The 27,027-nt window shown below is 43.7% G+C and overlaps 1 protein-coding gene across 1 annotated transcript in view; it reads right to left on the reverse strand.

Moving 5' to 3' along the window:
• Window positions 1–27,027, reverse strand: part of DCDC1 (doublecortin domain containing 1) — a 465,182-nt gene that overhangs the window by 107,318 nt on the left and 330,837 nt on the right. The gene's annotated exons all lie outside the window — the stretch shown is intronic.

Consider the following 27,027-nt stretch of genomic DNA (forward strand, 5'->3'; position numbering starts at 1 on the left):
GATAATAAGTCTCTATTGATGTAGGATAGAACAGAAGCAAACAAAAAATATCCAGCACTCCTTTCCTACTCAAAGCACATTCATCCCTCAAGCACGCAATTAATCCCTGTAGCCACAGATGCACCACTGGAACTTTGGTGAACACACATGGAGCTGACATGAGACAAGAATGGTGTGGCCCTGTATTCGAGGTTTCTGTGTCTGTAGGTGAAGTGGAGATATGTCCTGTGGGATGGTAATATTGGAATATGTATATATGTCTCTGAGATGCCTATTGATGCTTAGAAGTACTGAATCTCTAGGGTAGATATAATAGATTTGAGCATTTCTATCTCAAAATACCTTTTCTTAGAAACTTGTTGAGCCACTTTTAAGTCTAATATGCCCTGCATATCCCCATTCTTTGTTGTCATTAAGAAAAGCATAGAATATACACCAGTGCCTTCTGGACCCAAGGGAGTTCATAACTGTCCAAGTCCACTGGTTGGCAAAGTAAAGGAGATGACCACCAATAACCAAGAATGTGCTGGGAGGCATGGCATCATCAGAGTGTGGTTTCTTGTTGCCTTTGGAGAAGGAGGAGGAAGCAACTTCAGAGGAAGACTGTGCTGAATGTTTTCCAGATGGCCTTGATCGCATCGATGTAGGTTTGGATTTGTTGGAAATTCTACAGGTACAGTCCTTGACTTTCTTTGCCATTGGAAGGGCCTTCTTTTTGTCTTTGTTCTCCACTAGAATGGACTCTGGTAGCTTACCAAATAGTTTAAATCCTCCTGAGAATGGAGTACTCACCAGTCTGAACTGTGAACCAGCATACACATTAGAACATAGGGAAGAAGAGATTGGAAGATGGCTGGAGTGCAAGTGGCACAAGACTTGTCATGAAGGTGACCAAACATGCAAACAACACATAATAATGCCTACTGAGTGGTGGTGAAGGCAACAAAGAAGCCTCCTCTCTCTTCCAGCTTTCCTTGGAAGAGAGAGGAGGACCCCAACCAAGAACAACTGCAAGGTGGAAGGAGAGGGAATCTGCTGCTTGCTGCTACCTCTGCTTCTGCCTCTGGGACTCCTGATCCACCACATAGCTGTGAGTGCTGCCTCTTCGCTGGGCTAAGGCCCTGACTCAGCAGCTTCTCCCAGGACTGCCACCCCATCCCAGCCCAATTGTGTTATCTTCCTGGGCTGGGGGCATAAAAGCTAGGCTCCTTCGGGGGTGGGACCGGTACTGGTGGGACGGCCCCCGAAGGGGCGACACCAAAGGGGTTCGCCCCTTTGGGGGAGCCACTTCAGGGGAACACGAGGTCGAGGGTCCTGCCCCTTGTCAACGGAGGGGTGGGGGTGTATTGGTTACACATCCATCTTTTGAGGGATGTGTTTCAAAGAAAGAAGGGGAGATGAAGGGACACAGGGAGCAGCTGTCAAGGTCTCCTTGGAGGCCTCTCTCAGTCTAATCCAGTAGCCAAGTCCAGACACAGACAAAGGGATTCCTTTCAAAGCTTTATTCTTCTTTAACAACTTAACAACTCTACCGTTTGCAACTAGATCTGAGCAGCACAGTACCTATGCCCTAAGTTGGAACAGTTGGTCCCCGTTTGAAAGGGAATTACTGGCAGACCCCTGAACTTAAGGACTAGGGAAAGTCCCTCCCCTTTTCCCTTGGATCCTCTGGGTGCAGCCGTTGTTTGCGCACCAACTGGGCACTATGCCTCCTTTCTGCGCCCTCCATTTGGCGCCGCTCTCTGCGTCGGTGTCGCGCGTCCACCAAGTCTGCTATCCGCGCTCTGTCACTCCCTGGACTGCTATCTAAGCTAGGAATGCTGGTGGGAGGAATCTCCATCAGCTGTTGGCCCTGGGAAAGAGGAGCACACTCCTCTCCCAGGAGCGACTGCTCTTCCTCAGAATCAGAACTACTCTGTGATTCTATGGGCTCAGTGTCCACCCTGACATCAGCCATCACAATTATACAGAGCAGAGGGAGATATGGTGGGGGGAGACAGTTGCTTGTTCAGGGGAGCGGGGACCATAACAGGGTTCTGGTTGTGCCCAAGCAGTCCCCCAATAGAAATAACCTGGATAGCCTTGGCAACAGTCCCTCTGGACTGAAAATACTGTTGGTGAATGCCAGGTCAGTGAATAGTAAGACAGCAGCCATCCAGGACTTGATCCTGGATGAGCATACTGACCTGCAATGTATTACAGAGACCTGGTTGGATGAAGCTGGGTGTTAATCTATCTCAGCTTTGTCCCCCAGGGTTTTCTACGGAACAGCAGGCTAGACCTCGGGGGTGGGGGGGTGGAGTTGCAGTGGTCTATCGTGATACTATCCCCCTCACCAGGTGCCCTGGCCCACAGTCTACTGGGTTTGAGTGTGTATACTTAAAAGTGGGTGCTTGGGACAGAATAGGGATTCTGTTGGTGTACCAGTACCACCCACCCCACTGCTCAACAGTCTCCCTTCCTGAGCTAGCTCGGGTGATCTCGGCAGCGGTGATGGAGTCCCCTTGGCTTGTTCTGCCGGGAGACTTCAACATCCATGCTGAGGCTGCCCTGTTGGGAGTGGCTCAGGACTTCATGTCTTCCATGACGACCATGGGTCTGTCCCAAGTGGTTTCTGGCCCACTCATACTGCAGGTCACACTCTAGACCTAGTTTTCTATGCTGGGCAGGATGATGGTGATCTGGGTGTGGAGGAACTTTCTGTTGTTCCGTTGTCATGGACAGATCACTACCTGGGGTTTAGACTCACTGGAACTCAGTGCCTCTGCAGGGGTGGGGGACCGATTAAGCTGGTCCGCCCCAGGAGGCTGATTTTATTTATTTATTTATTTATTTATTTATTTATTTATTTATTTCTATACCGCCCAATAGCCGAAGCTCTCTGGGCGGTTCACAAAAACTAAAACCAAACAACACACAATAAAACAATTTAAAATATATAGAACATTAAAACCACAATATAACAATACAACCACAATAAAACCTAGCAGCAGTACAGGAATTTAAAATACAGATTTAAAACAGCAAAGATAAAAATTTAGAAAGCTAAAATGCCTGGGAAAATAAAAAGGTCTTCACCTGGCGCCGAAAGGAGTACAATGTAGGCGCCAGGCGAACCTCACTAGGGAGCTCATTCCAGAGCCGGGGTGCCACAACAGAAAAAGCCTTCCTCCTAGTAGCCACCCGCCTCACTTCCTTTGGCAGGGGCTCACGGAGAAGGGCTGCTGATGATGATCTTAAGGTCCGGGCAGGCACATATGGGAGGAGGCGATCCTTCAGGTAACCTGGCCCCAAGCCGTTAAGGGCTTTGAATGTTAACACCAGCATTTTGAATCGGGCCCGGAAATGGACCGGCAGCCAGTGCAGCTGGAAAAGTACTGGCGTAATATGAGCTCGCAGGCCAGTCCCTGTTAACAATCTTGCTGCCCTATTTTGGACCAGCTGAAGTTTCCGGACCGTTTTCAAAGGCAGCCCCACGTATAACGCATTGCAGTAATCCAGACGAGAAGTTATCAGAGCATGGATAACTGTAGCTAGGCTATCTCTGTCCAGATAAGGGCATAGTTGGTATACCAGCCTAAGCTGATAAAAAGTGCTCCATGCCACTGAGTTCACCTGTGCCTCAAGTGACAGTTCTGGATCCAAGAGCACCCCCAAACTACGAACCTGATCCTTTAGGGGGAGTGCAACCCCCTCCAGAACAGGTTGATTATCACCTAGCCGGGCAGACGAACCACCCACTAACAGTACCTCCGTCTTGTCTGGATTGAGTTTCAGTTTATTGGCCCTCATCCAGTCCATTACCGTGCCCAGGCACTGGTTCAGAACAGCCACTGCCTCACCTGGTTTTGATGAGAAAGAGAGGTAGAGCTGGGTGTCATCCGCATATTGATGGCACCTCAGCCCACACCTCCGGATAACCTCCCCCAGCGGTTTCATGTAGATGTTAAACAGCATGGGGGATAGAATAGAGCCCTGTGGAACCCCATGGCACAATTGCCATGGCACAGAGCAATAATCCCCCAGCACCACCTTCTGGAATCGGCCATCCAAGTAGGAGCGGAACCACTGTAGTGCAGTGCCTCCAACTCCCAACCCAGACAACCTATCCAGAAGGATACCATGGTCGATGGTATCGAAAGCCGCTGAGAGGTCCAGGAGAATCAACAGGGTCGCACTCCCCCTGTCCCTCTCCCGGCAGAGGTCATCCCACAGGGCGACCAAGGCAGTTTCCGTTCCAAAACCAGGCCTGAAGCCCGATTGAAATGGATCTAGGCTGATGGATCCAGATGGTTTCCTGACGGCTCTTGGGGATTTTCCTGCTGCCTCGGCAGGTGATTCTGTCGAAGCCCTGGCTCACCTCTGGAATAGGGAAATGGCTGGGCGGTGGACACAATCGCTCCTGAGCATCCCCTGTCATGGACTGGAGCCAAACCTGCACCCTGGTTTTCTAGGGAACTGGTGGCGATGAAGTGAATGCGACAGAGACTAGAGCAATGTTGGTGGAAAACTTGGAACGAGTCCAATTGAACATGGGCTAGAGCTATTTGAAAGCCTACTCTGTGGCAGTGAGGGCAGCAAAGAAATCTTTCTTTTCTGCCACCATTGCATCTGCAGGGAGCCAGCCAGAGGAGCTGTTTCGAGTGACCAGGGGCCTTCTACATCCTGGCCCCTGTGATGAAAATTCTGACCACTCGACAGCCCACTGTGAATAATTTGCCCAGCACGTTGCTGATAAAACCACTCGGATCCATTCTGACTTGGATGCTGTATTTTATGCAGATCCTGTGGATGTCACTTTGGCTCCTGCTTGTTCAGTGTTGATGGATCCTTTTCAATTTGTGCAGCCCAAGGATGTGGACAGGATCCTTGAAGTGGTGAGAGCCACCACATGCATGCGGGATCCTTGCCCCTCCTGGCTTATTAAAGAGGCCAGAGGAGGACTGGCTGAGTGGACAACGGGAGTGGTTAATGCCTCTCTGGAACAAAGCATCATTTCATTATGCTTAAAAGAGGCAGTTGTGAGACCTCTGTTGAAGAAGCCTTCCCTGTATCCCACCATACTAGATAACTATTGTCCAGTTTCTAAAGTGCCATTTTGGGGCAAGGTATTAGATCGTGTGGTGGCCTCCCAGCTCCAGGGGTTCCTGGATGAAATGGATTATCTTGATCCATTCCAATCTGGTTTTAGGCCTAGGTGGAGACAGCTTTGGTCGCCTTGGTGGATGACCTATGCCGGGAACTGGACAGGAGGAGTGTGTCCCTGTTAGTCCTGCTGGTCCTCTCAGTGGCATTCGATACCATCAACCATGGCATTCTTCTGGGACGCCTCAATGGGATGGGACTTGGAGGTACTGGTTTACAGTGGCTCCATTCCTTCCTAGCAGGGCAAACTCAGAAGGTGGTGTTGGGGGATGCCTGTTCGACCCCGTGGCTGTTAGCTTGTGGGGTCCTTCAGGGTTCTATTTTGTCCCCCATGCAATTAATATCTATATGAAACCGCTGGGAGAGGTTGTCCAGAGTTTTGGAGTTCGGTGCCACCAATATGCTGATGACACCCAGCTCTACTACTCCTTTCCACCTGATTCCAAGGAAGCTGTTTCTGTCCTTAACCAGTGTTTGGCATCAGTAATGGACTGGATGAGGGAGAAGAAATTGAAACTTAATCCAGACAAGACAGAGGTGCTCCTGGTCAGTCGAAAGGCAGATCAGGGAATAGGGATTCAGCCTGTGTTGGATGGGGTTGCACCCCCCCCCCAAAGACTCAGGTTCACAGTTTGGGGGTGCTCCTAGATTCAGCCCTAAGCCTAGATGCTCAGGTTTCAGCAGTGGCCAGGAGTGCCTTTGCACAGTTAATACTAGTGTACCAACCACGCCTGCCCCTGGAGATGTCTGATCTGGCCACGGTGACACATGCCTTAGTTACATCCTGTTTGGATTATTGCAACACGCTCTACGTGGGGCTGCCTATGAAGAGTGTTCGGAAACTTCAGTTGGTCCAAAGAGCTGCTGCCAGACTGTTGACTGGGGCTGGTTACAGGGAGCATACAACTCCCTTGTTAAAACAGCTTCACTGGCTTCCAGTCTGTTTCCGGGCACAATTCAAAGTGCTGGCTATGACCTATAAAGCCCTATACAGCTCCGATCCAGGTTATCTGAAAGACCATATTCTCCCTTATGAATCTGCCCATGTCCTCAGATCCTCTGGGGAGGCTCTTCTCTCAGTCCCACCACTGTCACAGGCACATTTGGTGGGAACCCGGGAGAGGGCCTTCTCAATAGCAGCCCACGGCTGTGGAATGCCCTTCCCAGGGAAGCTAGGATGGCTCCCTCCTTGATGTGTTTCCAGAGGCAGGCTAAAACATTCTTATTCCAGCAGGCCTTCGGGACATAGTTGGAGGTAAGCTGCTAAAATGCTGTTTTAAAATGTTGTTTTAATGTTTTTAATATAATTGTAATTGTATTGTTCAATTATATTTTAACTTTTGTATATTTTCATATGTTTTAACTGTATATGTTTTAATGTTTGTAAGCCGCCTTGTATCCCAGTACTGGGAAAAAGGTGGGGTATAAATAACAACAACAACAACAATTTGCTGCCTCCATCATGTCCTTAAGTAGCCAGTTTTGCTTTCTCAAGTGGTCCGAGGGTTGCTTTCATCTATCCCACTGAATCCTCCTTTTCCCTTCCTCCTTGTGGACCATTTGTATTTTATCAAAATGCCACAGAGACACACTGATAAAACAGAAATGGCTCATTGGGAAAGGGAATTAAAGGGGAACTAAAGGGGGTTCTGGTTGCAATCCTTCCCACTTGTCCACCAGGGCAAGGCTGCACCAAGGGTGTTGGGCTTCTGACCTAAAACTGGTTAAAAGAAAAGAAAAAATTAAGAAGAGTCACTAAGCATTCTCACACAAAGACACAATAGAAAAGTAGCTAGAGGGGTGGAGAAAGAACCTTCAGAATTTAGAATGGGCTGAAAGATACAAGCTTTCTTCACACAGAGCTTTTATCCTGCAATTCAGATTGCTCCTTCACAGAAGCTTGCGGGCTCGGGTTCCGCTTGAGTTCCCTCCATGAAAAGAGGAAAAGCGGCAAGAAGAGGAGTGAGATCAATGAAAGATAATGGAAGACTCAGATATGGGGAGAAGGGGAGGGAAAGGGAAGGGGGAAAAGGAAGTGGGTGAAAAAGTGAGTTGTGATCCTGTATTTAAAACGGGAGCAGAAAGCCCCGTTTTAAATGCAGGATTTTAGGCTGGTGTAGAGATGCCCACACTGAGGGCTTAGAACCCAGAGTTTGTACAAGGTTTATACAAAGACTACTAAAGGACAAAAAAGTTCTGGACCCAATGAGGAAAATAAAACAAAAGAGGGAAGAAGACTCTTGGGCAGAGGCAATATTGCTTTCGGACATCCAAAGGATCGAGATGACTTGTTGCTAAAGCCATCAGGGGTGTCAAAAGGGCTAGTTCAGGGTGGGTTAAATCTATCAAAACAGTGGAGGGAAGCCACACTGTGCATGAGGTGTATGCATATTTACGTTCCCAATCTAGTCATGGAGCACTTAATCTAGTGCTGTTTCATTAGGCAATGTTGCTAAATCTGTACCTGGGTATGTGACCAAGTGTTTATGCCCTCATGGCAAAAATGCTTGCTAAATACCTTGCTATTCACCCAGTCCTATAAGTTCTCCACACCTTGACTAACTCCATGCTAGACTGGATGTCTTAAAGTAACTGCACCATATTCTGCCAAATATTGAGGTGGGATGTCTGTACATGTTCTGTGCTGAGCAGCTTGCCAGCACTGTTTAACAATAAATTGGAAGATATTCTTCCCAATGTATGAGGCTCCAACTACACATAACAGTGACAGACCTACTGTTTAAACCCCTCTGCCCCAATCATCTACAAAGTGAGGGGGTGGCAATTTTAAGGGCAAAAGGGAAATATGGGTGAAGGGAGCTGATCCCCCCCTCTTTCACTATTCATCGCACGATAGCCCCTTTGCCAGCACTTTTCTCCCCGCTGAGCTCACTTCTGATGTTGGAGCCTGACTGGGGGGAAACAGAGTATTGGTGATTGACCATGAGAACGTAACCTATGGGGGAAGGCTGTTTATTTAACCCATGGTGGGTTAGTGTGCTGTCTGTGAGCTTTTTTCTAACCCATAATGGCTTATTTACCCCCCCAAAAGCCACCCTGATAAGCCCTGGTCTGCAGTAAGGACCATCAGGGGTTATCATGCCTTCTGTCACGCAGCATGGCTTAAGTTGCTCGCCTACAGAGTTGCTTGGCAAGAGCAGTCAAAGAGGCTGCTGCCGCTCTCTCCTCTTGGGCAACCTCAGTTTCTGAGATCTGCCTAACAGATTGTGCTGCCAACCACACGCTCCCCTTCCCTTCAGAGCTTATAAGGCACCATGGCTTAAAGTGACGTGCGATCCTGCCTTTGGGATCTTTGCGTCCCCTGCCCCCTACAGGGGGGGCAAAGATCACAAATGACTGTGATTTAAGCCTCTGACAGTAAAACTTCAAAAACCCCAAAATGAGTGTACTAAAAAGTAAGAATGGAATGGAATTACATATTTTATACTTCCAACCCACAGTTAATAGTTGTACTTAATTATAGCTGTAAAATGCTTACTTGCACCTTGGTGAGATTTGACAGGAGTACTTCACACATTTACCTTGCAAGAAGAATATGTTTAACCCTGAACAGGAAGAACAACAAACACTTAAGAAGTCTTCTGAAACTCCCATTTTTGTGTGTTACTCTTTCATAGCACAAAATCTCTGTTTTGCTCTATACACAAGACTGCAGCTAATTACAAGAAGAGACAGATGCTGAGTGGCCTAGAGGCTTTCCCTGCCACCATAGTGAGTCTGTGCTGTAGTCAACAAGCAGGTAGTGAGTGAACTCAAATCCTATCTGACAAGGCAGCAGATCTCATCACCTAGGGTTAGAACACAGACAAGCCACTCCATGTTTGGAAGTAAAGACAGAAAAATTTCAAGCAGATTGTTTGTGACAGAAATCATATCACAGCCGCACTTTCTGACAAAGTCTGCATGAATGAAACTGTACACTTTCTGTTTCCCATCTTCCTCTTTAAGAAAAAGTCAGTGTTTCAAAGGTACATTGAAGGTGACAGCTCAGTGCACAATGGTTAGCAAGTTCTTATAAGCCTGTTTTGCCGTTGGAGGTATTAAAGAAACAGTTATATTTTATCTATCTAGTAGCAGAAGGATGTTCCATTTTTACATCACAGAACTCTACTTTTCTAAATGTGCAAATCTTACATGTAAGTTTGTGAGTCTGTTGTGGGCACACAGATTAGTGCACATTCAGAAACAGTATGATGAGGCTTTATATACAATCTTTTTTTTAAAAAAATGTGTTAGAAATAGTGCAGCACAAAGCATTTATTGGGCAGAAGTGTGTAAGGAGAACATACTGCTAGATATCTTTTACTGCAATAAAGACTAATATAATAGATGCAATGGGGGGGGGGGATAGGAATCTCCAGAAATCTGTCAGAATAAAATGAAGTCTTAATTTATTTAAAACAGCCCTGTCTTCCCAAATGAAAACTTGGATTTTAAGGCAAGAGAGTAGAAGAGAAACGAAAATAGTCATTCCAAGAGCTATGTTAGTAATATGAAGTGCCAGACCTGAAAGTATAGAATAGGAACAAAAAGCTGCAAAAACTCAGAACTCTTTGACATGGCGAGCATTCTGCATGGGTGCATCAGTTCTCCCACATGCTAGGTGCCACATAACTGGGAGCTAATTCTGTAAAATGTTTAGATAATATCATGATGAGCACATAATTATCTGACAAATCTGTAGATAGGTAAACCAGATGAGCAAACAGCATGAGGTATGCTTTGCTTTTTCCTAACTACTGTTTCATTGCTCAAATGGGAATCCAAGACAAATATGGAAAATGTTAGCTTATTGAAACAGGATTCATATACATTCTAGAGGTGAATGCATTTGACCTGCCTTTCATGTGCCCATAGGTTACTTCTGTACACTAGGATTTTTTTTTCCTTTACCAGCAATCTTCCTAAACTACCACAGTGTTTTAGCTTTAGCCAGAAATCATTTTGATTTTAGATTTTATTTTATTTTAGATGTGCAGAACAAAAATAAAACCAATGAGTGAAAATCATTCCCTAATGCTTAAGTAGAAGATGTATAAGTAGCTTTAATGAAATAAGCCATATTTGATGTTAAACATGCTTTTTAAAGCCATATTTAGAAATTGTTTCCTGGTAATAACAGGTTTTCAGTGTAACTCTTCATTTTTCTTTTCTCTCCCGCATCAGCTGCTAGTCTCTCTTTTTGCTTCCAGCTGCTCGTGTTATTATTTACTTAATTTTTCCTTTCCTCTGCCAATCTTCCCTCCCATCCAGGTGTTTTTTATGTTAGTTTCCAATTATTTTATCCTCAAAGAAAGCCCGTTACATATAGGACATTCTTGGCAGATGATTAAGATATCTTTCAAAGTTCCAAAGCTGAAGTTGTCAGAGTACCCTCTGGTTATCAGTTTTTTAATTGCAGTTTTTAGGTATAATCCCCTCCATTTTTGAGGTTCAGAAGTGAGGGTGGATCCTTATGTAGCCAAAATGGCACTATCTATACACAACAGGCTCTTTTTCAAAAGAAATAAGAAACCGAAAGGCGAGGGGACTGCAAAACAGCTCAATGAGGACTGAGCATGCTCAGTGGCCATGGAATGCAGACTGACAGTTTGGAAAACTGGAAGACTTGATAAAATGAACAGGACAACCTGGAGGAAGGCATGGCTGGCTGACTGAAACACTAAACAGGAGCACGCCACACTGCAATATTTTGTTGTAGGTCCCACTTGTTTGCTATCACCACCTAGGAATTTTTCTCTAGACTAAAAAGGGCCAATTGCTTCAGTGTTTGCTATCCTCTGCCATTGTTATTTATTATCTTTTCCACCTTTCCTGAAGTTCTCCATATTTCTGGGTAGGCTTCATACCATGTATGCCCCTACACTAAAATCAGCCATATTAATCAAGTCAAGGCCTAGAAATCACACAAGACTATGACACTATTACATAATACAATCTATGGAAATTACCATTGTGATAATATAATCACAAATCCACTATTGCACTGAGACCTAACCTTGGTCAATTACATTTTCCTGCCTTATCAGCTATATTTACCTTGCTTGTTTGAGCATGCAAATGACCTGCTACAAATTCTTCACTTCTATCCCTTCAGGCCTCATCCAGCTAAGTGATCACAAAGCTGATTCAAGAGAATAATAAGAACGATGTCTTTATTTTGTCTTAGGGTAGCTTGTACCTGCACCTACAATGCTGAAGTCTGCAAGTTTTGGTGTTTTTCCTAGGTGAATACCTCAAGCATGTTACCAGAAATAAGGATTTCATGTGCATTTATATGTACAGTGAGGTGTACCACATATAGAAAACAAGCTCTACCGGAATGAAGGGTGAAAAGTAAACATGCAAACATGCCCTTAGTTGCATTTAAAGGCTGTTAGACCTTTTAACTTAAATGTACAAATTTATCACTTTAAGTAGAAATTTGAGAATAATTGTTGTACAACATGTTGAGGTCTCTTTTTGGTATTTTAACACACACTTTGTGCCACATATTCAACAATATTTTCTGTTCTGTCTCTGTTATTAAAATTGAGAATATTATGAACTTGTTCTGGGTTCTATGGGGGAAGGTAGTGGCAGCACTCAGTTTTCATCCCTATAATGTAATAACCAACGATGTCAGATTTTGTTTTCTTTTTTTTACTTCTTTTAAATTATTCTAATGTTAAAACCTTCCTCTTCTCTCAGGCATTTGGCAGCACATAATGAGTTTTTAATTGGTTCTGGATCTGTCTTTGGTTATGGCTGACTGTTCAAGGTTGTTTTTAGTTATATGTTGTCTTTATGAATATTGTCTATGTGTTTTCTGTAAATGACTTTTAAACTTTGTGTATTGTATTTTAATGTTTTAATTTCTGTAAATCGCCTAGAGAGCTTTGGCTATGGGGCAATATAGATATGTAAATAACAACAACAACAACAATAATAAATGTTCCAGTTCTGCCATTTATTGTAAGTTGTATATGCAGCAGTTGCAGGTGCATGGCATCAGCTATTTAGTCATTCCTAGAGTCATTACTCTGTAAAGATCTTGGGAAAGTATTGCCACAGTTTACAGATTAACAATTTTAGCTATAATACACCTAATATATTTTGCAGTTACTATATACTTCCTTTTGCATTCCAAGGAATGTGCATGGGTGTCCAAGGTCTCATCTGCTGGTCATGAGGAACTGGATGTGGATGAACAAACTGAAACTTAGTAAGACTTAAAGTACTGCTGGTTACAGGCCTGATTGATCCACTGATGGATATACAATTTGCCTTCTGCTCCCTCTTATTGATGAAGGTTCACAGATTGAGAAGCCTTGTTTACCTATCACTATTTCTAGATACCCAGGTGGCGGTAGTGACTAGGCATGCTTATTATCTGCTTCCATTGGTATGCCAATTCTAACTCTTCCTGCAGAAGACTGACCTGGCCACAGTCATTCACACATTCATAACTTCTCTTCGATTACTGTAACATATGTTAACTGAGGATGCTCTTTAAAAGCATCTGGGCATTTCAATTGATCCTAAATACAGCTGCTAGACTTTTGTCAGGGCAGAACATAGTACTCTAGTTCTAATCTTACTTGTCTTCCTATTTGTTTCCAGGCTCAGTTCAAGGTGCTTGTTTTTACTTTTAAAACCCTAAACAGTTTGAGATCTGTGTATCTTGAAGCCCACCTTCTTCTATATTCCCTCCTCCCCAGCATGCTCCAGTCAACATCTGAAGTCAGGCTCTGGGTTCTCCCGCTGGCTGAGGCTTAGCAAGTGGATACAAGGAGCAGGACCTTTTCTGTTTGCGTTCTAGCATTATGGAACATACTCCACAGGAAAGCCTTTCTTTATGTTCATTTTGCTGGCTTGTAAAACATGGCTTTTTAAAGAAGCCTTCAGCACAAGCTGATGGCTGCTGACACCCTTTTGGGCTGTGATGTGTATGGATACATATATCCATATGCACAATTTGTCTGATTTTTTAGGTAGACAGACCAGAGAAACCGAATGCAACAAGCTATATAGCTAGGTGGATATTCCCACCTTACATCATATATGCAGTGGCAGGTGAGTTGGTAGTCCTATACCCTATTGTACATATGGAACTCCTGATTTACCAACATATAAAACAACCCAAAGTTTAACACAAATCTGGTTACTCATACAAAATCCCAAGAATGTCAACTTTCATTTTTAAAACGAGCGTAATTCTAGATTTCATAACTGCAAAAGAAAAGACTGAAGGTGGAATGGAAGGTCTTTTGGACCTAGGTGTTTATTTCAGTGTCCTAAGAAATAACCCTGTGTTAGCAGAGCAGTTACCAGTTTTCCTGTGTGGTCCTTCTCTTGCATCCTCTGAAACAAGTAATGCAAAAATAAAAGAACATCTTCAATTGATCCCCTAAGGGGATCGAAACCATAGAGAGTTGCAAACTTCTAAAACAATGACCAATCTGCTGCGTAGGATCAACGCATAGCCGGTTTCCAAGCCATGTCCAAATCTGCCTGGACTTCCAATGGGAACCAAATACCAGTACTCACTGCCAAATCCTCCCAGCTGTGAGTCTCAAGGTGTTGAGATCCAGATGCCGAATCCTGCCTCGATCCCAAGAAATCAGATCTGAGGAGTGCAGAAGGTGAAGGAACAGCCTTTTTGACAGGTGCAGCAAAGCTGCAAACCACGGCTGCCTTGGCCACTAAGGGGCAATCAAAATGCAGTCCAGCTTGTCATCTGCTAGTTTCTGAAGTACCCTCAAGAGAAGAGGAAGAGAAGGGAACAGATAGAACAGGTCCCTGTGCCATCAAAGTTGAAAGACGTCACCCAATGATGACTGACCAATCCCTGCTGTTGTGCAGAACCTCTTGCAAATCGCACTCAATGGGGTTGCGAACAAATCCATTGTTGGCCAACCCCATCTCAGAAAAAGATGATGTAATATGGAGGTGGGCCTCTGCCATGCCTGGGATGATTTGTACGACTGGCTCAGAGTGTCTGCCAAAACATTGTCTTCTCCAGCAATGTGAAGAGCACTCCGAAGAATGTCCCATTGAATTACCCACTGGAATCCAGCATGAGACTGACAAGTTTGGACAAATGCGTGCCCCCTTGCTTCTTGATGTGCCACAACACAGCCATATTGTCAGTCAGGATTTGCACATTCCTTCCTTGAAGGTAAGGCTCGAATGAATACATTGCTTTCCAAACAGCAAGAAATTCCAGGTAATTGATATGATTTTTTTCTCCACTGCAGAGCAGGTTCCCTGAATCTAAAGTGGACCACAGTGAGCTCCCCATCCCGAAAGAGAAACATCTGTTGTCAATATCCATGTAGGGGATGCTTGGACGACGGGGACAGCTTGACATAGGTTGTGTGGCTGCATCCACCACAGGAGGGAGTCTGCTATTTTGTATGGAACCCTCAGGTGACAACGTTGAGCATCAGTGGTGGAATCAAAGATTCGGAGTAACCAGTTCTATATTGGTTACCTGTGAAGCCTTGCCCATTGAACAACGGTGACTGTTGCCACCGTGTGCCCCAGTAATGTTTGAACAGCGTGAGAAGTAACCCACCGTTGAAAGTAAATGGTCTCCGTGAGAGCAATCAACTGATCTTGCCGTTTCAAGGAAGATAAAACATGTGCTACTGTGGAATCCAGCAGCGCCCCCATGAACTGGAGCCATTGTGTTGGCTTCAAAGTTGACTTCTCCCTATTGACATACAGACCCAACACCCCCAGAAGGTTCAGAACAGTCTCAATGGCACAACAAACAGAATGTTTGGAATCTGGGATGAGGAGCCAATCATCCAGGTAAGGGTAAACTTCGATGTCCTGAAGTCGAAGATATGCACACACAACCGCCATGCACTTTGTAAAAGCTCTCGGGGCAGCTGTAAAATTGAAGGGCAGGACCCGAAACTGGAACACGTTGGTACCGATGATGCAACACAGGTTCCTCTGGTGGGCCTCTGCGATTGCTATATGGAAATATGCGTCCTTCAGATCTATGGCAGCAAACCAAGCGTTCTTCTGAAGGAGAGGAAGGATCGAAGCCATCGTGATCTTTCTGAATTTTCTGGGAGTAATACACTTGTTCAAGTTCCTCAAACCCACGATGGGACGGAGGCCTCTGTCCTGTTTCGGTACAGTGAAATAATGGAAAAAGAAACCATCCTCCAGCTGTTATGGAAGAACTCTATGAATTGCTCCCTTTTGGAGAAAGGTGGTCATTTCCAGGAGAATGGCCTGCAATGGAGGGGTAACTCAAACAACACTGAGTTGGGGGAGGGTGTGAAACTCTATCATGTAACCCCTACTGATTATACTTAACATCCAGATGTCCTTTGTTATTATCTTACAGGTGGGCAGGAAACGAGCCAGAACAGACCCAAAGAAAGACTGGCTGGGAAGACTGGGTATGGCCAAAAATGGAGAGTCAAAGCTGTCACTTAGAAGAAGAATCAGTCCTTCCACGACCTTGACGATACTTTGAAGAAGGAGCAGTCTGTTTCTTCTGCTGTGGAGGGGGCTCATATGGGTAACAATAAAACTGATGCTTGGCTGTGTACAGTTGCTGATGGAACCACCTATGTGACTTGTATTGGCACTGTGGAGGTTGGGGACCCAAATCCATCTTTTGGGTGGTTGTCTTGGCTTTCTGAACAGGGTCCATTTGTTCATCAGTTTTAGCATTAAAGAGCCCTTCACCGTCAAAGGGCAAATCCTCAATCCATGATCAGGACTCAAGGGTTAAGCCTGCAGACCTCAACCAAGCATGCATCTGGAGCACAATCACACCCACCACTGATGTAGTGCTACACTTGGCTTCATGTTAGGAACTGTTAATCTGCTGCCTAGACAACTTGACAGCTTCCACGTGAAAAACTCTGGCAAGATCCCTGTGGTCCTCTGGAAGATAAGCACAAAGAGAGTCCAACTTCTCCCACAGGAACAGCTGATATCTGACCATCATGTCCTGGTAGTTCGCCACACAGAGACTGACAGCAGTGGAAGAATACATTTGCCTCCCCAAGAGATTCAACCTTCTACCTTCCTTGTCAATGGGCAAGGCATGAACCTTCTGAGGCCGCCCTTGTGCCGACTCCACAATGATGGAATTTGGTCGTGGATGTGAATATAAAAATGCCGCACCTTTCTCTTGTACATGGTAGAGGGATTTGAGCCGCTTAGACATCAGTGCCATCGAAAACGGGGCTTTCCGTGATTGTTGCACCATTTGTAGGAGGGTTGGGAGGAAAGGAACTGCTACCAGTTTCGACAATGCAGTATGGACTGCGTCAGAAACCAGGTCCTGAACATGCTGCTGTGGTTGTTGTACTTCAATAGCCAAGGAATGAGCCATTCTGCTAACCTGTTCAGCAAAATTAAACATGTCCTCCGAAGAAGAAGTCCCCTCTTGCACCCCAGCTACATCATCTGGACAGGGAACAGAGGGTGGAACGGAGGAATACAAGGAGGACTTGGACTGGTAATGATCAGCCAAATTATGAGGTGAAGATGGTCCAGGAGCGGAGACCGGTGGAAGGACCGGTTGTACTACAGGTGAAGGTGGTAACTGTGTCGGCTTGGCAGCTACTGACTGGCTCCATACTAGCAATGATGAGCGAAGAGGCACAGGCAGAGGTGGAACAAACTCATCTCCTGCTGGAGGGTGAGAAAGAGTCGCCAACAGCTGAGGATGGTACCGAGGTGAAGCTGCCCCAAGGTATCTTGTCCGATCATAATAGTATTCCCAATCCCAAGAACAAGGCCAATCTTCAAAAGCATAACATCATGGAGGATGGTAGGACCACTCAAAACTTCTATCCCAGTTGTCATGAGGAGACCTGGACCTTTCCCTATAGTGGTAGTCATAGTGACGGTCACCAAAGGGAGACCTGAGCAACTCCGAAAGAGGGAAATTGTGCTGTTGGTCCTGAGGAAGGGATGACAGTTGATGTCGAGAAGCCTCATCTCTCACTGAAGACGCCAACTGGTGATCTCTCAATTGAGAAATTTCTTGGTCCTGAGAAACCAGCTGTGGAGGTGATATCTCCAAAGTTTCACCTTCCAATGCCATAGAGATTGGTTCAACAACAGAAGTGCCCAGCACTGATGAGAGTACCTGGATGAGTGAATTCAGCAGAGGAGGGGGTGTTGGAACTTTAGGGTTCAAAGGCTTATCACTGACCTTCTTCTTCCTTTGTTTTTTACGGATATCAGATTCCAACTTTGGAACCTTAGACTTTTTTCCTCGCTACTGAGATTGTTAAAGAACGCCCCGGAGTCAGAGGGTTGACCCATTCAATGGAACCCGAAGGACAAGGAGATGATGGCTTTGACAAAGACATAGCTGCTGCTGTCTTCTCCATTACACAAGAGTTGGCCGACTTCCTCAGATCTGTGGCCAACAAAGCGTCCTCCACAGCTCCGCTTTGAATATATCAGATCTATTTTTCTGTGTCTGTTTAGTGAACGACTGGCACAAAGAACAAGCGTCAGGGAGATGGGCCTCACCCAAACAAAAAAGGCAAAGAGAATGAGGGTCCGTGGGGGGAAACTTACTCCCACATTTGGGAGGGCCTTTGTGGCCAAATGAAGACAACAGCCACAGTAGATGATGAAGGATGAACAAACAGATAACGGATTTATCTATTTTTTTTATAACAACAAAAACATAATAAAACAACAACAACAAAAGATGAACAAACAGTGAAAAGGACCTCAGCATCAGTGCAAAAAAACTGACAGAAAAGGTCTCCAAGCATGGAGGAAGCTCCTGAAGAGGCTACTGCTAGGCGGTTGAAAGAGAACTGAGGGAGCTGGAACCCCCTGGGACATGTGCAGTGGATGGTGGGGGGGGGGGTCCCACCAAAACATTCCTCAGCTTTAGATGTTTCCTGAATGAGGCTCAGTGCAGGCGCAGAGCCCATATGTGTGATCCACAGAGACCATAAAGAACAGACCTTTTCTGTGGGAGCCCCCAACTCCAATTATGGAACGCTCTCTCCAGGGAAGCTCACCTGGCACCAACTTTGTCATCTTTTAGGCACTAGGTAAAGGTGTTTCTCTTTTCGCAGGCATTTGGATAGTTTAATGGCCCAGCTTTGGTGGCTATTTTTTGTTGTTCACTCCTGTGCTGGATGTGGGATGGTTTTTATCTTTAGGCGATATTTTCAATGGATACATTTGTAAATTTGTATGGGTTTAATGAAAATGTTATTGTACTCGGTGTGTTTATTATTATTTCTGTGTAAATCGGACTCCTTTCAGTTGTATGAAGCAATACATAAAAGCAATAAACTAAATTAAGTAACTAAGCTAAATTCTAAATTAAATTCAGAGCCCCTATTTTGCAAAATTGGCTACAGCTGAAATCTGTGACCTCCCAGCTCAAATTTTCCCACAGTTCATGCTACCAAACCATTTGGGAGGACCAGAAAAAGTGGCAGACTTTTATTGCATATGAACTGTTTTTAATATTACTGGTGCTACTGAAGTTATGAGTTGCATCTACATTATGATTATCTGTTAACTCCAAAGGAATTCTGTTTGCCCTTTGAATCAAGTGTTTTTGTTACATGCATGTCTCATATTTTCTCCAAAAGGTCCAGAGGGTCATTTTAGCCTTACAAAACCCATATGAAGTAGTTTACAATGAGAGATAGTAACCTAGGATGGCCATGTATCCTCTTTTACAGAGGACAGTCCTCTATTTGAAGGGCTGCCAGAGAACTATAGTCTATTTTGCAGGTGTCCTCTATTTGACATCACCAGATGGTCAATATCGAAATCAGATTGATTATGTACTTTGCAGCCAAAGATGGACAAGCTCTATACAGTCAGTAAAAACAAGACCTGGAGCTGACTGTGGCTCAGATCATGAGCTTCTTGTTGCAAAATTTCGGCTTAAATTGAAGAACGTAGGGAAAACCACTAAACCATTCAGGTATGACCTAAATCATATCCCTTATGAATATACAGTGGAGGTGAGGAATAGATTTCAGGGATTAGACCTGATAGGCAGAGTGCCTGAGGAATTATGGACGGAGGTCCGTAACGTTGTTCAGGAGGCAGCAACTCAATCCATCTCAAAGAAAAAGAAATGCAAGAAAGCAAAGTGGCTGTCTGATGAGGCTTTACAAGTAGCTGAGGAAAGAAGGGAAGCGAAAAGCAAGGGAGAAAGGGGAAGATATACCCAACTGAATGCAGACTTCCAGAAAATAGCAAGGAGAGACAAGAAGGCCTTCTTAAATGAACAATGCAAAGAAATCGAGGAAAACAATAGAATGGGAAAGGCTAGAGATCTCTTCAAGAAAATTGGAGATCTCAAGGGAACGTTTTGTGCAAAGACAGGCATGATAAAGGACAAAGAAGGCAGGGACCTCACAGAAGCAGATGAGATTAAGAAGAGGTGGAAAGAATACACAGAAGAACTATGCAGGAAAGATCTGAATGTCCCTGATAGCCATGATAGTGCGGTCACTGAACTTCAGCCGGACATCCTAGAGAGTGAAGTCAAGTGGGCCTTAGGAAGCATTACTAACAACAAAGCTGGTGGAGATGACAGTATTCCAGCTGAGCTATTTAAAATCCTAAAAGATGATGCTGTTAAAATGCTGCACTCAATATGCCAACAAATTTCGAACACTCAAAAGTGGCCACAAGACTGGAAAAGGTCAGTTTACATTCCAATTCCAAAGAAGTGCAATGCCAAAGAGTGTTCAAACTACCATACAATTGCGCTCATTTCACATGCTAGCAAGGTGATGCTCAAAATCCTACAAGCTAGGCTTCAGCAGTATGTGAACTGAGAACTACAGGAAATTAGGGATGTACGAAAGTCACTTACCTTTTAACGAAATGTGATTCGACATGGGGGGGAGGCGCTCCGTCCCTCCCCCCGAAATTCTGGCCGGGGGGGAGGCGCTCCGTCCCTCCCCCCTGAAATTCTGACCGGGGGGGGAGGCACTCCGTCCCTCCCCCCCTGAATCCTGGCCGGCGGGGTCCGCAAATGGCGGTGGCCGTAGCTGCCGCCATTTGCGTCCCTGCAGTCAGCCGTGATATGCTATGTAAATGTTTACGTAGCCTATCACAGCTGAGTTAAAAAACAAACAAACGTGCCTACGCAAATGGTGGCGCCCATGGGCGGCGCCATTTGCATTCCTTATTTTAGCACGTCTAGTCTACATAAACATTTACGTAGACTACGGCTAAAATAAGGGGAACGCAAATAGCGTAGCGTCTACGCTATTTGTGTTCCCCTTATTTTCGCCGTAGTCTACATAAATGTTTACGTAGACGAGACATGCCAAAAGAGGGAACGCAAATGGCAGCGCCCATGGGCGCCGCCATTTGCGTATGCACGTGTTTTTTTGTTTTTTTTTTACTCAGCCGTGATAGGCTATGTAAACATTTACGTAGCCTATCACGGTATTTTTTAAAAATCTAGCCGTAATAGGCTACATAAATCTTTAAGTAGCTTATCATGTTTTTTTGTTTGTTTTACTGGAAATGGTGGCAGCGGCAGCGAGCTGGAAGACCGGCCGCCACAGCCATCGCCGCCGAACTGCCGTCGAACCGCCGCTGGAGCTGCCGCTGCCAGGAAGATTCACCCAAGGTAAGTCCCATCCCGGGGGGGGGGGTGGCAGACCGTTTCGCCACCGATTTCGGGGGGCCAAATGCGCTGGCATTCGGCCTCCCCGAGATTCATGGCGAAATTCTCTGACATCCCTACCGGAAATACAAGCTGGGTTTCAAAGAGGCAGAGGAACTAGAGATCAAATCGCCAACATTCGCTGGATCATGGAGAAAGCAACAGAATTCCAGAAAAATGTCTATTTCTGCTTCATTGACAGATACTGAAGCTGAAGCTCAAATATTTTGGCCACCTAATGCAAAGAGAAAACTCTCTGGAAAAGACCCTGATGCTGGGAAAGACTGAAGGCAAAAGGAGAAGGGGATGACAGAGGATGGGATGGCTAGATAGCATCACCAATGCAATGAATATGAACTTGAGCACACTCCGGGAGAGAGCGCAGGACAGGAAGGCCTGGCGTGCTATGGTCCATGGGGTCATGGAGAGTCGGACATGACTGAACGACTGAACAACAACAACAACATAAGGTACTGAATTTGACAGCTTTGGATGCTTAAAATTGATTGAACAAAAACAAAAAGGCAATGAAGTCTGTGTGCTAAGGGGCTTCACTCTTGGCTAGGGAGTACCACTTTTTAGATAACTAGAAGAACTTAAGGCTGGGAAGTTGCTGTTCCATTTGGACCCAGTAGCCTGCCTCCTCCACAGTCACTACTCCAGTCTTATGAGGTTAAATCCAGTTGTGTCATTCTGCTGCTGGAAGCAGTTCCGTCAGTGGAACCAAGAGGGGAGCGATTCTCCCTGCCCCCTGCAGCCCCCTTCACACCCTCAAAATCTGGTCTGGAGGGTTTGTAGTTTGATCCAGTGTCCTTTTCTGCGTCAAAAAAAGCCAGAAAGAATGGTATACATCACACTTTGATGGGAATACAGGGGGCTGGTACCCACAGCAGCTATCCATCAGAATATAAAGCAGTACATTATTTTATGGGCTCATTTCATAATCAAGCCTTTTTCATGTGGTATGTTCTGAATGTCCTGTTCTTTTCAATAGTTTGAATAATCTGGATTCTGCCCCAGTTCTATAAACAAAATAACTCATGTGATCAAGCATTATAACATTAAAAGGAGCCTTTAGCCTCAATCAAGGGGAGAGATTTAAAGAGGGCTGAGGGAGGCATACACATTCCCTTACTGATATTTCAGACCATATATGATTATTCCTCAGGAACATTGAATTTTCTGGCCAATTCACTGGTGGTACTACATACTAAATGCCTATTGTAATATAAACAGTACATTATAAAGGCATTAATTCATTTGCTTAAAAGGGGGGAGGGATGTAATTGTTCGACTTGCGTTGATATTATTGCTATCATGAGGTATCAAACTATAATCCACAATCACCACAAATGAATTTAAAATAGATTACTTTTGGGTAATATAATCTTGATGATATCAAAGAGCAGCCCTTTGAACCTTGTTGATAATCTTGCCCTTCCCCCACTGACACTTGGAATGTGCTCTTGTCCTTGACTCTGTGTCACAAAAACATTAATAAAAATTGACTAATTTATGAGGATGCATGAGTATTTTAACATGCTTTGTACATTAAAAGTGCTGTAATATGTGATTTGTTAATGGCATTGTTGTACTGAGATCTAGTTTGTTGTGGGAAGGATTCGAAATCTAGGCTAGTATTCTAACCACGTGTATCCTTCTCATCTTACATAGTCAGGGCATGTCTCACTTCTAAAAGATAATAACAAAAAAAAATTTACAACAGTGAATATTTTCAGGCATATGCTTGTAATAATTCGCTTTGCTGAGCAACAGTAGACGAAATCTGAAGTGGTCAGTTTTGCATTATTGCTCTCTCCCTTGATATACATTCTCCTTAAGTCTACAAATTTAGCCAATACCAATTTACTGAGTATTTTGTTTCTGCTGTTATGCTAATAAGATGCTTTGTGAATTAATAATTTATATACAAAGAATGCATGCAAACAGGGAAAACACATGCATCTCATAAATAATTCTTGCTATTTACTTTGAATTCAAGAATTTAAACTATTACAGTTTTGATGTAATGTTACTGTTAACACTCCTAAGAACCAAGTTCTAAGTTTTTAAGATCTCCACCATTATCCCGCAAATGAATTATCAAGCTGCATTTGACCTTCTCCTCCATTCTCCGCCCCTTATATAGAAGACAAATGATGCTGACTCATTAGTATTCATAAGGAGTCATCAAAGTGAGATGATTTCCCTTAGAATAAATATGATTGAATTAGAAATGCACAGTACTGATACCATGACCCCAAGTAAATGAGTTTCTTCCCCTTCCCTAAATGTATGTGTTGAAGTTCTTCATTACTGTAGAATTATGATTATATTTCAAGAAAAATGTCTGATTCAATTTCCACATATAATTAAAAGGGTGTATAAAGGTTTTATTTGGGATGCTTAAGGGGAGTTATAAGCTCTGCACATTTTATAGAAGACAAAGTAGAAAGCACTGAAAACTGATATTTTCTTTAATAATTAAATAAGGAATTTGCAAATATTCCTGCTTTTAAAAGATGCTGATTGTAGCATTAAGGTGTTGTTGTTTTTTAATTAAATGCTAAAAATGAAAAGATACTCTGTCTGATATTGTAGTCTTCTGCTGTGAACATTTATAAGCTCTATAATAACTGTGAAAGTAGTTGAAGTAAGTAAATAAGTAATAAAAAGCACATCAAAGTAGTTAAAATGAGACAGCCAGATGGCAGAGAATTGCAGTTCTTGCTGTAATTTTATCAAAATTACTATTGTCATGGCATGTTAGTTTTCATAAGAATTTGTACAGTCACTGATCTTATACAGACAAATTAATTTCAGGTTCTCTCATGTGTAGTCACATAACAGCTATACTTGAGCACGCACAAAAGAAAATTAAATAATCATAGTCACATAAACTTGAAAAGCAGCACAATTTCTTAAGTTTATTATTCCATAACATTTTGGGATCAGTGATCACTTCTCTTATAGGAGACTCAATTTGATCTACAAAGGTATTTCCATTATATAGTTTCTGCTGCATTTGATCTTCATTATGAAGCTATAGTGCATTGGTTAATATAGTAGAATTACTGATAATGCATAAGATTTTTTAAATATACCTAAGAGTTTCAGCCCCTCAAAGTTTTAATTCTACTATTCTATTCTAAAGCAAGTAGGATGACCCATTTGAATTTGAGCCAATTGAACCATTTAAATTTGTTAAATATATTATAATTACATATATTTTCAGTAAAAGATAATGTCTTTTGAATGCCTCTGATGAACAAAACGTCTGAGGGCTACAAGCATATGTAAATAAGATTCAACTCCAGTCTCCAGTTTTCTTGGATGAAGTTAAGTATTTGGATCTTTTCCAATCTGAGTTCATTCACAGTTTGGGGACTGAAAACCCCTTAGGTGGATCATCTAAGTTCACAACTACACAGGGGGAGTGCATCCCTATTGGTTCTGCTGGACCTTTCTGTTGCATTCAGTACCATCAACCATTGTATCCTTCTCGGATGTTTGGCTGGTATGCGACTTGGGGGCACTGTTTTATTCTGGTTCCAATGCTGTTTAATTGAACCTTCTCAGAAAGTGGTGCTAGGGCATTATTGCTCAGCCTCATAGCCATTGGCCTATATGGTTCCTCAGGGCTCTATTTTATCTCTGTGCATTTAAACGTCCATATGAAGCCTCTAGGGGAGAACATCCAGAGTTTTGGGGTTAGGTTTCATCAATACATTGATAATATCCAGTTCTACCTCTCTTTTCAAATTAATGCCAAAAAGGTTATGGACAACATGAACTATTGCCTGGATGCAGCATTGGACTTGATGTGAGCTAACAAACTGAAGCTCAAGACAGAGGTGCTGTTAGTCAGTATATACTATAGGCATGGCGGAGAATTCCGCCACGGATCTCGGTGAGGCCGAATGCCAGTGGGGTTTTCGTACACCCCTAGTATACAAGCAAATTAAGAATCAGGAGTACAGCCTGTTCTAGATGAGGTTGCACTCCCTCTGAAGAATCAGCTTCACAGTTTGGGAGTTCTCCTGGATCTGGCATTGCATCTAAATGTCCAGGACACTGCTATGGCCAGCGGAGTGGATCCACTGATAAATGGCTTGGTAACTTCCTGAACAGGTTGCTGCAAAATGCTCTGTGTTGGGCTGCCCTTGAAGAGTTTTTGGAAACTGCACCTGGTGCACGATATGGCAGCCAGATTACTTTCTAGCATTCATTTTCCAGACCATATTACATCAGTCTTACATACATCTCCTCCCATATGAACCTGCCCTGAGGTTGCAATTATCTTCTGAGAGCCAGTTGTATGTCTCGCCACCAAAAGAGGTTCTGTTAGTGGGAATGTGGGGCTGGGCCTTTCTTCTGGCAGCACCCCGGTTATGGAATTCCCTCCCAAGGGAGGTTAGAATAGCCTCATCCATTGTGACTTTTAGGTGGGCAGTGAAAATATTTTTATTCTGCCTGGCTTTTAATGGTTTTTTAAATGTAAGATCAAAGGTTTTAACTCCACTCCCCTTGATTTTAATTGTCTTTTAATTCTATTATTGTTTACATTGGTTTTGTGGGATTTTGTTTTGTAAACCTTCTTGAGGACTCTCATTTGGGCCAATCCATAAATATACATAAATACGATAAGCTTTATTTATCATGTAAAATGTAACAAAAACACCTACCTCATTTTTCTCCAGCTGTGTTGAACTTCTCACTAGTTGCTTTCCAGTAAATCCTTTTATTAGAAACTATTTCTTTAAGCTGCTGCTTGGTCTCTGCAATATCAGCCCTGGTCAATTAACATCTGATGAAAAGTTTCTGTATGAAAATAATGTTCATTTTGCCTGCCCTCAGTTTACTTGTTCATCTTCATTAATTAAAGCAAAGAACTAAAGAGTATCTTTGCATGAGTAACTTGAAATGAAAGGTATGTTTGCAATATGACCTCCTGAATAGGAGATGGCAGAGACCATGTAAAGTAGACAGACTCCGTCAGAATGGTGACTTTCATGATGCTAGACATAAGGAAAATCTGCTTGCAAAGGATACTGTCTGAGATGCTAAACTATACAAAGGGTGGGGAAACTTTTTGATGATACTTGCAGAAAATCAGTGTAATTTCACTCAGTCCACTACAATATTGCAGACACATTTTATTTGTATTATGATTTATTTTAAGCTGCTTTGAGACTCTGGAAGAAAAGTGGAATTAAAATATTCTAAATAAAAGTGGAACACCTAGGTTTAAACCCTCACTCACTGAGGTTTCAAAACTCAGCAGCTGGCACTGGGCAGGTCACTAGGGTAGCCACTTATGAACCGCCCAAAAATGGCATGCATCACCAAAAAAGAAGACAAAAGAGGACACTGATTTGTATTAAATTTGCATATGCTAATTTATATGTATAGATGCAAATTTATTAAGAATTCTTCTCATTTAAATAGAAATACAGTACATCTCACCATAGTGTGGAAGATTGTGACCAGGTAAAATGTGTGCCTTGCTCACTCTGCTTTCCAGGTGCTGTTAATTGGCAATGTCAAGGCCCAGCTCTTCCTTCTGATGGTGCTTTACCCTTAAACTGGTCTTGGACTGGTTGTTGTTGTTCAGTTGTTAAGTCGTGTCCGACTCTTCGTGACCCCATGGACCATAGCATGCTAGGCCTTCCTGTCCTCTGCTCTCTCCCGGAGTGGGCTCAAATTCATATTCATTGCATCGGTGATGCTATCTAGCCATCTCATCCTCCGCCGTCCCCTTCTCCTTTTGCCTTCAATCTTTCCCAGCATCAGGGTCTTTTCCAGGGAGTTTTCTCTTCGCATTAGGTGGCCAAAATATTTGAGCTTCAGCTTCAGTATCTGTCCTTCCAATGAGCACTCCGGGTTGATTTCCTTTAGGATGGACTGATTTGACCTCCTTGCAGTCCAGGGGACTCCTAAGAGTCTTCTCCAGCACCACAGTTCGAAAGCATCAATTCTTCGGTGCTCAGCCTTCCTTATAGTCCAGCTCTCACAGACATACTTTACTACTGGGAAAACCATAGCTTTGATTATATGAATCTTTGTTGGCAAGGTGATGTCTCTGTTTCTTACTATGCTGTCTAGCTTTGCCATAGCTTTCCTCCCAAGGAGCAAGCGTCTTTTAATTTCATGGCTACATTCACCGTCTGCGATGATCTTGGAGCCCAAGAAAATAAAATCTGTCACTGCTTCCATTT

This window comes from Heloderma suspectum, chromosome 1 (assembly GCF_057233095.1).
Source record: "Heloderma suspectum isolate Gila_16-S chromosome 1, 16-S_ref, whole genome shotgun sequence".
Classification (NCBI taxonomy): Eukaryota; Metazoa; Chordata; class Lepidosauria; order Squamata; family Helodermatidae; genus Heloderma; species Heloderma suspectum.